The following is a 14,009-nucleotide window of genomic DNA, read 5'->3' on the forward strand; positions in this document are numbered from 1 at the left end:
AATTTTAGAGGTCAAGATGAAGAATTTAAGGGGGCATCATTGAGACCAGCAAATGATTAAAAAAAAATTAAATAAAAGACATTCAGCAACCACACAAAAAAGACATTCTTTAGCTAAAAAATTATTCATCGTAAATTCACAGAAAACTACGAAAATTATTAACCACAAAATATTTATCAGTAGTTGTGGTTATTTTGAGACTGAATAACACAACCAGCCTTTTTGAATTATTTTTTTTTCATGGCCGACTTAAAAAGTTGGCTGTTTTTCAATTTTACCAGATATTATGCTATCTGGTAACGTATAACGGAAAAATAGCCAAAATTCTTAAGACAGTCGAAAACGAAATCAACCTAAAAAGGATGATAGGGCTCAATAGCTCATACCTCCTCAAATCAATTTTGCACCCGACGGCATATTAAAAGGACTCAAATTAAAAAAAAATAAGGAATTAAACCCGAAACCGCAATGCGTCAAGAATTGAAACTTGGTTTTATTTTGCAGAAAATAAAAAGAAAAAACTTTAAAATGAGCGAACCCGATTAAAATGGCATCTGCAGACAAAAATTGTCTCTAGATTCAAATGGCGTCCAAAGGTTCGTAAATATAGAGTACAACTGATACGCGAGATACATCCTTTGATTACTTCATGAGAGATAGTACCACAAAACAATCAAACATCGCCGCGAGAGATCGCAACTTTAATCAAATATATCCCCAAATTGATTTCATAAACTGTACCAACACGTTACACAATTTGACTATTTTATTGTCAACTTTTTATTCACATAAAAAGATAAAACAACAACAGTGAATTGCTGTCTTCTTTTGAATAAAGTCGATACTGAATGGATAAAAAAATATTCCTCACGTAAGCCCATTTTTATTAAAATTTATTAAAAAACAGTTCATGTTGAAACTTGGAATTTGCCAGCGACATCGATCATGTTAGTTAAACTGAACTCACAACCCTCTTTAAAGCCCAATACTGGCTTGGAAATAAATCACAAATCAAGCTCATATTAAAGCCTTTAATTCATTGCAAAAATGCTTTTCAAAATAATTTACAAGTTTCATATTAGTGGACTGTCGCGAATAATTAAAAAATCAGTCACAGCAGAGTAACATAAGTAATTTTAAAACCTTATCACTAAAAGCAGTAAACGTGTATATGAAAAGCAACGTTAGTAGACCAGGGACCGACGCCGCAGATTTACAACAGTTCTCTAATTCAAGAGATAGAACTACAATTAAACTAACAAAAACAACAATATTATCAATTCGCCAACGCATGTAAAACTCAAAACAAATGTTACATGTTCTTTTAGGTTAGCGTGCTTGAGTCGCCCTTTACAGTACGTTAGCATCTTTTGTAATCTTTATGGTTGATTTTGTCCATTTGTAGTAACTTAACATTAATTAATAATCTTTAGTGAAGTTATAAGGCTGTCTGAGGGGCCTCAGTTTAGGTAATTCCATATAGATAATTAAATTCAATTTCTGATTGTAACTTTAGTTAGGTATTTTCCATTTTTGTGATAAGTATATTTAACCATATGGTTATAATTTCAATTTACTTGCTTAAAAATTATTAGCCAGGTATATTTTCTATCAAATTCGGTAATTAACCCTGATGCTATTGTTGGGTTTCCGAGTCACCGAAAATTCTCGAATTTCTGATATCCAGATGCCAAATAATAGGATCAACTAAAAAGATGGATTTTCTCATAAGCCTAAATTAAATAATTAGTGGGAAGAAAACCGTCTCAGGCATTGTCAGTCATGCAGATTAAATTTTGAAACCAAAAACAACAATCGAAAAACAAACAATAGTCTCTCCTTAAATTAATTTACACTGTAATAATCATTGATCAATGATCACTCAAGATCTGAAAACTGATAAATGGAATATTTTGAAAACAGGAAAATTGTGGTTCAGAAAATTAATCATCTATTTCGACTCACGACGTGTTGGAAATGCAGCGGACGTAGATATTTAAATGACACGCGCAATTAAAGACCACACAGAATTACACTCAATGATCAACCATTCATCTAAAACTGACAAACAGACCTTTCAGAGCGAGAGAAGCAAATTTCTGATTTCATTGAATTGTATAAAACCTTAGATTTGAAACTGAAACACGTAACCGAATTAAAGAACTCGCCAGAGATGCAAAAATATTGGACAAGTGAAATGTGCGTATTAGTTATTGAGGATAATGATTGTAATATTTTCAAGAACAAAAACCGTACACCATTTTTTAACATCCAATATTCGCGAGCCCACATTAATTCCAGAAAACCTAACTGACAACAGGGACGTAACTTATCAAAGTAAAACGCTCGCTGAAACTTATTTATTAAATGACCATTTTTAATGAGCAAGAAAAAACTGCCAAACGATACGAATGCAGTCTCAAGAGAACTTTAATAATCATTAAATCGCAGTATTGACGATATAGAAGTAAAACACGGAAGAAGTATAAACTGAAAAATTATTAATTTTCAAACATAGCAAACAGAAAAAGAGGATTTTGATTTATAAATACCACAGAAGTAAACAAAAGACTTTCGAATCTCTTGAGAAAACTTTGGAACTTTTAGAATAACTAATAATTTGCCACATAATTAATTAATCTTCTCACAAACATAACCAACTAATGTCGGAAGAATTTCTCTCAAATTACTAGTGGCATGCTATAATCTATTGCAGCCTGCTATAGTCGTGGATGGGGAGGGGCTTAAAAATTCACTTCGTTGCTTCAAATGAAGTCAATTAGAGGTTACAATCAAGATTTGAAATGGAAGATTGACACCAATTTCGCAGCAATTTTCATTTGACTTTTTGTAATAAACTGCCTCCAACAAACTTCAACAGCTTCAAATTGTGAATGAGGACATTTAGATCACGCAAAATGAAAAAAAAAACCACTTGAGAAGTCAATACCGTAAAGCGAAAATTGTGCATTAACAGACACAAACTTTACGCTAATTGCTTCGAACTTCATATGAGAGCTAATAAAAAGTAAAATCTCAACAAAGACGCAAAAGCAACAAAGTAAGAAAACGACAAGACTCGTTCATGTTGTCCTACAAGGGCAAAACAGGATGAAGTATTTTTCATTTAAAAATTGCTTACAAGTGGAAAACGCCTTATTAGTTGGTTTAGAGTAAATAAAAACTTCAAATAAATAGAAGCTTATCCGAGGCCAATTGTAGAAAAAAATCACAATCAAAAATTGCTAGAAAACTGATGCAAGAAAAATAACAAATTGCCCAAAAACTGAAGTTTTTTTTATTGCTGTGCCTTTAAAACCAAAAATTTTGGTTTCAAGTACAAAGCAAAAAAAACTGCAGACCAACAGCAACCTTTTTTGTCGCATTAAATAAAGAACTACAGGGAAGAACAAAAATGACTGTTTTGTGATAAACTGAAAAATGTAGTTTGTGTCAATTTGTGACAAAAAAGATAGGACAATAAAATTGGGTGTTGCCCTCAAACGTCTTACAGGGCTTCGATTCGCCTGAAAGAGATTAGCGAGAAACCAATTCTCACTGTAGCTACTTGTAATTGTAAATGAAAGCAGAATTTCAATGACACAAAGCTCAAAATTTCTCATGGAGGTTAATTGTTCCGACGCACTTGTGGGGAAGGAACTATACACTCAAATGGGTTTTTTTTGGTCAGTCAATTTTGGCCGATCGATATATTCATCGTAGAGAAATGTGAGTGGTATCATTAAAAAGCTCGTCCAGCGTAGAATTCAAAATTAAAAAGATTTTTTTGAATTTCGTTTTTTGAGTTATCGAAGATTGAAATTTTGCGTGAACACGGGATATTTGGCATCATTTTGTTTGAATTTCGTATTTTTCGAGAAGTTATCGAAGTTTAAAGTTTTGTGTGAACATGTGATATTTGTTCACTTTTAGCGAATTTTTTATTCAAATTAAGGCCTTTCTATAAAAATATTATTTCAAAATTATATTTCACGCTACAAAATGAATCAATTTTCTGCTACCAATAGACCGATAAAAAGGCTAGTTCTGGTCTCATGGGGAAGTTTACTATAAAAAAGTCCAGTTCAATTTGAGAGCTGTTTTATTAGAAAAATTTTCCTATTCATCATTGTCATTTTAGTCATTTAGAGACTAGTCACATTTCATATCGAGATTCTGTTAATGACAAACCTCATTTACAGTAAATTGATACCCAATGAACAAAATATTCGTTCTCAAGGGATCACTCATGTGTTTTTTTTGTATTCAACTCCGGGTTTTTGACATTTTTAATGAAATTTCTATTTTCTTTTTGAGATCTTAATAAATTTTGAGAGTCGTATGGCATAGACTCACTAACTACAAGGGCGATTGACCTAATGTGCATTAGGTAAACCTATATGGTTCTGTGAGTGGACAGCCAATGGCTGCTAAGACTTTAAAAAACAATTTTTCGAATTTTTTTGAACATAAACCGATATTAATTTATTTTCATGAACAGTAAGCCAGTCTCAGTAATTACAGAACCACGCTCCTTTTAAAGCATCGAAATTAGAAGTGGTTTTATCTGCTAACTATGTGTTTTATGACTAAATCTAAACTCGTGAACTGTTGGTCAGTCTCAGTAATGACAAGACCTCCATCTATTCTACTTGAAACTAATCTGGTAAGCGGTTTTATTTTCAAGCAATTGGTTTTATGACTTCAATAACACGAGTCCTTATAACTTTAATTTTTGAACATTTTTTATTGTAATCTTGACTACTCTTCAATTTTTATCACAGTATCATAATATTTGTAGTTTCCAGTGGCTTGGAGGAGTCTTTAAACAGATCAAAGATAAGTTTTCAGAGAAAGGTTGAAGGTTTAAATGGCTCCGACACTTTCATGAACTTTCTTCAAATTTTTGGTTTTGACTGCTTTTGTTGTTCTTTTCATAATCATAAGACTTATTGTGATGTCTTATTGATGATTTAAGATCGTTATATTCCCATTGAGGAAACATTTTGCGTATTTATTGACTTCCGCTGACAGCTATTGAATTTAGTGGCTGTTAAGACTTTTAATAATCGAACTTTTTTGAACACCAACCTTTATTAAACCTAATTCCATGAACTGTAAGTCAATCTCTAAAGACAGAACCCCTCTCCTTTTTTTGCATACAAAATTAATCTGGTAGCGGTTTTAACTATTAACTTTTGGTTTTATGACTTCGATGTCACGAGTTTTCATAATTTCAAAAATTGGCTTTTTCGTAATTTTGGTTCCTTTTGAAGTGTTATCTCATTAACTCAACATTGATAGTTCTCATTAGCTTAGAGAATACGTGCAATGGTTCACAGATAAAGTTTTCAGAGAAAACCTTATGGTTTCAATGGCTTCGACAAGTGCTTCTCGCGCCTTTCTAATGAGTTTTTGGTTTTTGCATGTATTTGTTGTTGTTTTCATAATCATTAGACTTATTGTGATGTCCATTTGATGACTTATAATTGACAAATATAATTTCTTTCTCATTGAGGAATAACTTAGCGTATTTTTGACTTCCGTTGAAAGCTATTGAAATCAATGGCAATGATAGAACTGTTTTATTCAAAAATTTTGTGTTTTTACATTTTTTTCATACTTTTAAAGTCATATTGTTAAGAAAAGAACAACCCCAATGCTGTTAAAAAGTATATGAAATTAGAAAAAATTTTTCCAAAAACTTCTCTTTTCTTCGGTTGGACAACTTTCGCTCAATTTTTTCTGAACTTGCTGTTTTTGCTTTTTGTCAAAGCAGTCAGTTTATAGCGAAAATTATTAAAGTTTATGGTATTGTTCGATTTCAAAGACTTTTTTTATATTTTTCAGTTTTTGTTCTTTTTGTCAACTTGTAACTTATACTCATCAATGAGGGGTTCCATTCCTTGTAATTTAAAAACCATTTATCCAATGAGATCATATCATAACTGATGTTTTGTTTGTTCGACAATATGCGTTTTCATAAAAGTTTTGTGAGTGGTCAATATTTGTGTTTCTTTTTCTCTTCTGTTAGCACATTCGCTAAAAAAATTATGTTTTTGCTTATTTTGTCCTTTGTTTTTTCTCGTTGTCCTTCTAGTGGCAGATTTTGTGAGCGCTGCATCGGGGCGTGGTATTATGTAAATCAATTAGTAGTTCGATTGTTTTACGATTTTTTAAACTCAAATATCTATTTTTGATAATCTCATCAGGTTGACAATTAAGTCAAAAATGTCGATGAGCTCCGGCCGGAACATCATGTGCAAACGCGCATCAACGAGCATCCTTGTTTCAATTTAATACTCAAAATTCTTGCATAAAAAGACGCATATGGCCGCAGAAAGTACTTCGATAACGAGAGATACAATACAAAAAACATTCTAGTACAGTTAACAAACTTGAGAGATAATTTTGCTGCCAAAAGCAAAAAGTTTTCAACGTTAGACTTCAAAACCTTTCCGCTTCGTCGAAAGCAACAAAAATGCAGAGCTTCAATCATAGCATAACTTTTCTGACCAATTGAAATCAAGCTAAGTCACTTTTTGCCTAGGGAAACTGGATACATCTATGAAGTCTGAGAGCGTTAAGCTACTTTGAGGTTCAGTTAGAGATTAGCGAAATAGTTCGGTTTCAAATGACGAGAAAGTTTAGTGTTTGCTTGAAACTCTGCTATTTTATTTCTTTCGATTAGAAGCGGAAAAGTTTTGAAGTCTAACGTCAAGAATTTTGGTTTTCGCAGCAAAGATGTCTTGAGTTTTATTTATGGTTTGTGAACTTTACTCCAAATTACTCCAAACTTCAATAATGAGAGACACAAAACCATCAATTTTGTAGTAAATGTAACAAACAAATGAGTTCACAACCTTTCCAATGCTAGTCGAAGCCAACAAGATAGCAGAGGTTCAAGCAAAGCATAACCTTTCTGACCAATTGAAATCAAGTTAAGTCACTTTTTGCCTAGGGAAATTGGATAGTTTTATGAAGTCTGAGACCAGTAAGCTGCGCTGAGGTTCAGTTAGAGATTAAGAGCTTAGTTCAGTTTCAAAGGACGATAAAGGTTATGTTTGCTTGAAGCTCTGCTCTTTTGTACTTTTCGACTAGAAGCCCACCGAACAGTTTTGAAGTCTAGCGTCAAGAATTTTGGTTTCGGCAGCAAGGATGTCTGACTTTTATTTATATTGTGTGAAATTTACTTCGGTGTACTTCAAAGTTCAATAACGAGAGATACAAAACCATAGAGTTTCTAGTAAATGTCACATTTTGAATAAAATTTCAGACAATTTTGCTGTCAAAACCAAAATTTCTTGACATCAGAGTTCAGAACCTTTCCGCTTCAAATCGAAAGCAACAAAATAGCAGAGGTTCACGCAAAGCATAACTTTTCTGACCATTTTGAAATATCAAGCTAAGTCACTTCTTGCCTAGGGAAATTGGATAGATATAGTAATTCTGAGAGCATTCGGCTGCAATGAGGTTCAGTTAGATTAGCGACTCATTTCTTTTTCAAATGACGAGAAATAATGGCTGGCTCTAAACTCTACTTTTCTTGCATTCGGCTAGAATCGGAAAAGTTTTCAAGTCTAACGTCAACAAATTTAGTTTTGGCAGCGGAAATGTCTGAAATTTCATTTAAAATTTGTGACATTTACTAGAAAATTTATGGTTTTGTACCTCTTATTGTTGAAGTTTGAAGTAATTTGGAGTAAAGTTTACAAACCGTCAATAAAACTCAGACATTTTCGCTGCCAAAACCAAAATTCTTGACGTTAGACTTCAAAACTTTTCCACTTCTAGTAGAAAAGAACAAAAGAACAGAGCTTCAAGCAAAGCATAACCTATCTCGTCATTTGAAAGAGAACTAAGTCGCTAGTCTAACTAAACCTCAACCTAATGCTCTCAGAATGCATAAATCTGTCCAATTTCCCTAAGCAAAGTGACTTAGCTTGATTTCAAATGGTCAGAAAAGTTATGCTTTGCATGAACCTCTGCTAATTTGTTGCTTTCGACTCGAAGCAGAAAGGTTCTGAACTCTAACGTCAAGAAATTTGGTTTTGACAGCCAGAATGTCTGAAATTTTATTTATTTGTGACTTTTACTAGAAAATTAATGGTTTTGTATCTCTCATTATTTAAGTTTGAATTACTTTGGACTAAAATTCATAAATTGTAAATAAAAGGCAAGACATCATTGCTGCCAAAACCAAAATTCTTGACGTTAGGCTTCAAACCATTTCCGTTTCTAGTCGAAAGCAACAAAAGAGCAGAGCTTCAAGCAAAGCATAACCCTTCTGACCACTTGAAACCAAACTAAATCGCTAATCTAACTGAACCGCAACGCAGCTTAATGATCTCAGACTTCACAAATATATCCATTTTCCCCATAAAAGTGAAATCGGTGACAAAAAACGATCCAACAGAAAATGCATGAATAGCCACAGGACGAAATAATTGATAAGTGTTTGAATTAAATAAGTAGAAAACCCGAAAATACACAAGTATACACCTATTTGCACTGTGATTGACTTCAGTAAGTACCACGATTTGAAGAAACCTTAAATGAGGGAATTTATCTCAAAATTAACACAATCTCGTTCTTGCATCTACCATCCATTCACTTGACCTTCACTTGACACAATCCATTCACTTGATCTTATCTCTTTGAATTAAAGTAAATAAAGGTCAATTTCAAATTAAGGTCATTTTTGAGAGTGAGGTAAGTCAAGTGTGACCAAAAATATAATCACGCGAATGAACAAAAAAAACTCGCTCCAATAAGAGCAAAAAATGACGTCACGAACGCACTTCAGTTGAAATTGCATAAACGAATGAACAAAAAGCTTAAAAAAGTATAAAAAACAAAAGTTGCAAAAAAATGCTTTTATTAAAAGCCGCACATGAACAAAAAAACTTCGCTCGCTTAGAGAAACTTTTTTCACACATCAATTTCTCGCTCTCTCAGACACAGCGGAATGAAGAAAAACCACTCTTCGCTCCAAAAGTGCAAAAGTCATTTTATTGAGTGAGGTAAGTCACGTATGATCAAAATCTAATCACGCAAATAACCAAAAAACTTCCGCTAAAGCGAGTGAAAAATGACGTCACGCGCGCAAATGTTGTTAGTGAGAGGAAGAAGTCATTCAGAATATTTGACTTTTTCAGCTTTGCTGTGTGAACAAATGTAAAACGAAAAAAGAGCGTCAGAAGACGAAACAAAAAACATAGCAGGACAAGTCCTGACGTACAATTCAAAGAATTTTCATTGACTAAACAGAAAAACTAGACTTAGAATTGACTATGAGTGAATTGAGAAAAAACATTTTTCAAAAAATCAGATCAAAAAATACGAATAAAAACAGAAAATCAATGTCAAAATGCAGCATGTGAACACAAAAAACCACTAGCGAGAAATGAAAATTTAATTCAAACAAAACACTAGGCCTAGAATGGCTGTGAATGGATTGGGAAAACCATTTAGAAAAAATCCGATTCGAAAAATCCAAAAAACAGTAAAAATCAGAGTGAAATTGCCGCATGTGAACAAAAAAACCACTAGCGAGAAAGCGAACTTTTGTCCAAACACCGTTTTCTCACTATACTCGAAAAATAGAGCAAAAAATTCACGCCGCAAAACCACTCGCTTTTTCGCTCCATTTCCTGTTTCGGCGTGACCAAAATCACTGCTCCAATTTGACTTCAAAAATCATGAAAATGTGTGAACAGTCCTAAAAAAAAACATAGCCGGAAGAATTCCGGAAACGACTCAAGTGGAAATCCATTTGCACGCCATCTAACTGCTCATCAACTAAAACGTGCCTTCACTAATTTATGATTACCTTGAAACAAAGTCATGAAACAAAGTAAAAACAATAAAACCAAATCTGTTAAAATATGATAAAAAATCTGTTAAATTTTGTTATAAATAGAGATCCCGAAAAAAATATCTCTTTCAAAATAACTTCTTCAAAACAACTTGTACTTACATAAACAACTTATGTGAAGTTTGAAGAAAAACTTTAGGCTGAAAATATGAAAAAAGCTCTTAAAAACAACTTTCACTGAAAAACGGGAAAAGGTTACTAAATTTTTTAATATTTCAAAAACATATAAATCAAAAGAAAAAATCCTTTCAGCCAACAGGGTATCCAGATGCTCACAAAACAATAGGCAAGTCACAATAGGCAAATAAAATAAGCTAAAAACAGAAAAAACAAAAATCTTTAAAAAATTAAGAAAAATAGTTCCAATTTTCGCCATTTTTTTGTCATATTTCTCAACAAAAAATGATTCTTACCCACAAAACTGTAACCAATTGTTATCAAAAATTTGCTCAAGTAGAAGGGGTTTCTTCAATGCTCATTTGAGCCAGTAAAATAAAATAATCGTCAAAAAACGCAAAAATTAGACCGAAAATCAGCAAATACATTAAAAACTTCCGAATTATCATAAAATTCAAATTAATTTCTAGAAACCTTTAAACCACTACCGAAACGAGCCTAAAGTTATAACAAAATCATAACCAAACCTCTAACCAAAATAACTGAAAAAACTGTTTTAAAATGCCGCACGTGAACAAAAAAATTTCGCTCGCTTAGAGAAAATTTTTTCACACATCAACTTCTCGCTCTCTCAAAAACAGCGGTATGAACAAAAACCACTCTCTTTTCGCTCCGCTCTTAACTTTTGTTCAGCGCCAAAATCACTCCAAATTTTTTCACGCTTTTCATTTCCCGCTTCAAAAATCACTCCAATAAAATTGATTAAAAAAGGACTTCTCCAATACTCCCTCTTCGAGTCGTAAAAAGACAGCGCCCCAATACAATTCAAGATCTTTGAATTTTAAAAACCAAGAGAAGGCCAATAATAGCCCCAGCTATCGCTGTGCGGCTATTAAAAACCAAGATAACAGGAACACAAATTTGTTTAGCTATAGATATTATGCTGACGTCCAAATTACAGAAAAAACAACAACTGAATCAAAATTGACCTAACAATTTAGGAAATTGTCAAATGGTACAAATGAACGAAGTAAAACATAGCTGGCAGATTGCCAGAAAATAGCCGCAATAGATTCGTAGATCGGCCGTCTAAAAAAACATTAAAAAAGACAGACCAAAAAAATTCGTCTTTTCATTGAAGGCTGATCTGTTATATTTTGATTAAAAATCTGTATAAGTCATTGCTGCCTCTATTAGCTGATCTCAAATAACCTTCATTTAGAGTGACACACACCCATTTGACCTTATCTCTCTGAATTAAAGTAAATAAAAGTCAATTTCAAAGTGAGGAAGTCATTTTTGAGAGTGAGGTAAGTCAATTGTGACCAAAAATTTAATCACATGCATGAACAAAAAACTCGCTCCATTAAGAGCGAAAAATGACGTCACACATGCAATTCAGTTGAAATTGCATGAACGAATGAACAAAAAGTGGCTGTGACGTCATATGGTCGTAACAAAAATCATGACGACGAAATAAAAAAAACATAGCAGGACAAGTCCTGACGTACAATTCAAAGAATTTTCATTGACTAAACAGAAAAAACTAGACCTAGAATGGACCATGAATTAATTGAGAAAATAATTTTTTTTAAAATCAGATAAAAAAATAAGAAGAAAAACAGAAAAACAATGTCAAAATGCAGCATGTGAACACAAAAAACCACTAGCGAGAAATGAAAATTTAATTCAAACAAAACACTAGGCCTAGAATGGCTGTGAATGGATTGGGAAAACCATTTAGAAAAAATCCGATTCGAAAAATCGAAACAACAGTAAAAATCAGAGTGAAATTGCCGCATGTGAACAAAAAACCACTACCGAGAAACCGAATTTTTGTTCAAACACCGTTTTCTCACTCTACTTTAAAATTAGAGCGAAAAAAATTCACGCCGCAAAACCACTCGCTTTTTTGCTCCATTTCCTGTTTCGGCGTGACCAAAATCACTACTCCAATTTGACATCAAAAATCATGAAAATGTGTGAACAGATCTTAAAAAAAAGACAGCGCCCCAATACAATTCAAATTCTTTGAATTGTAAAAACCAAGAGAAGGCCAATAATAGGCCCAGCTATCGCTGTTCGGCTATTAAAAAACAACTACCGTTAAACGAATTTCTCTCGAACGACATGTCAGGTGTTGGCTTTGATTTAGTTAATTTGGCTTAGTGACGCCAGCCGATCTGGGTAAGAGGGGAGGAGGAAGATGGATACCCTAGCGAGCAAATCCAAAATTACTGTTCAAACAATTAGGTTCCTTCGAACGCAAATTCTGTGAACCCCACCTTTCGAGCTTTCAAAGGCTCAAAAAGAACAACACCGACACAGACGTAATGGCCTCGGGCTTTAAAAGTTTATTTTCTATTAGGAAATAGATGGAAAACATATACGTGAAGTAGAAAGCAGATAGTATCAGATACAAAATTCCGTTGATTCAGTTGCTCATGCACTAAATTAACCCTACTTAATAAATTTTAAATTTTTTTAAAAACTTTTCTTATTTTAATTTGATCGCCATGCTTTGCTATTGAACATTATATAGTACTCTTTTATTGGCTTGAAAGGGTTTAGATTACCCTTTCAAGTCCTTAGTGTTGAAAGTCATTTAGAAGTTGAGGTAAACTAATTATTATTTAAAGAACATCTTATATCACGCAATTTAGCTCAAAAATGACTTCCAATTAAATTAAAATGCAATTAAATGACGTCACATACATAAAAGCAGTAAAAGGGGAGCAAAACAATGGCCTGGATATGTCAAAAACTTTGTTTTTTTTTTCGACTTAAGGTTAGCCATAATGTAAACCAAAAATGATCGTTAAATGACCGGCAGCCTCCAAAAACAGCCGGAAGACTCCAGAATCGAGTCAGATCTCAATAATGAACTACTCGATTACCTACACTTTTATGCAAGTGACGTCATTGTATCTGATGCTATCTGCTTTCTACTGCACAAATGCTTTTTTAATTGTTTCCATCTATTTCCTAATATAAAAACATAGCCGGCAGATTGCCGGAATAGCTGCGAGAGAATAGACTTGCGTACCGTATGATAGAGATAGAAACAGATACAGATATAAGTTGAAAAAGTTATCGACGCCGCTCAAAAAGCTGTAAAAAAATTAAACGATAATTTTTTTAAAAAAAAAAATTAATAATCGTGAATTAATACAAATCTTTGTTATCAAACTTTGTTAAATAATTCATTGCGCAGAAGTCTTTTCACTAGAGACCCTTATTGCACATATAAGTTGCTTTGACCTTAAAACTAATTCAAAATTAAATTTAAATTATAAAGTGCAAAGTCATTTTATTGAGTGAGGTAAGTCACTTTTAATGAAAATCTAATCACGCAAAAGACTATTACTAGAGAGAGTGAGAAATGACGTCACGGGCGCAAAAGCAGTTAGTGAGAGGAAGAAGTAATTCAGAAAATTTGACTTTTCAGCTTTGAGGTGTGAACAAATGTAAAAAGAAAAAAGAGCGTCAGACGACGAAACAAAAATATAAACCGACAAATGTCGGAAGAATTGCTCTTGAACGACAGGCGAGGCAATTTAATTCATGGTCTATTAGTCTAGATCAATTTTTCTTTATTGCTGCGATAAACTTCGACCCCACCGGGATTCGAACCACTGAGAAGTCAAAGAATGTTCTAGAAGAAAAGCGCAAAATTGTCAAGCAAAAATTTTGCATAAAAAAGACACACACGTTTACAATAATTGCTATGAACTTCGTTCAAGAGCAATTAAAAAAACCAAGAGCACCGCAATATAGCTCCGCTCAGCTTACAGCTTCGCAGCTATAATAAAATTTTAAAGCCCGTGGGCATTACATCTGTGTCGGTGTTGTTCTTGCTCTAAAAGCGCGGTTCATAGAATTTGCGTTCCTAGAGAGGAGTTCGATTCCGTGACATCCCTGTTAAGAGTCCACTATGCTACATAGAAAATGTTCCATCATCTCTTGCTCGAGCTCGCTGAGTTACAAGTGGAACGATGTGCAGGAAGTGGTGATT

The sequence above is a fragment of the Convolutriloba macropyga genome, chromosome 3 (assembly GCF_964194025.1).
Source record: "Convolutriloba macropyga chromosome 3, txConMacr16.3, whole genome shotgun sequence".
Classification (NCBI taxonomy): domain Eukaryota; kingdom Metazoa; phylum Xenacoelomorpha; order Acoela; family Convolutidae; genus Convolutriloba; species Convolutriloba macropyga.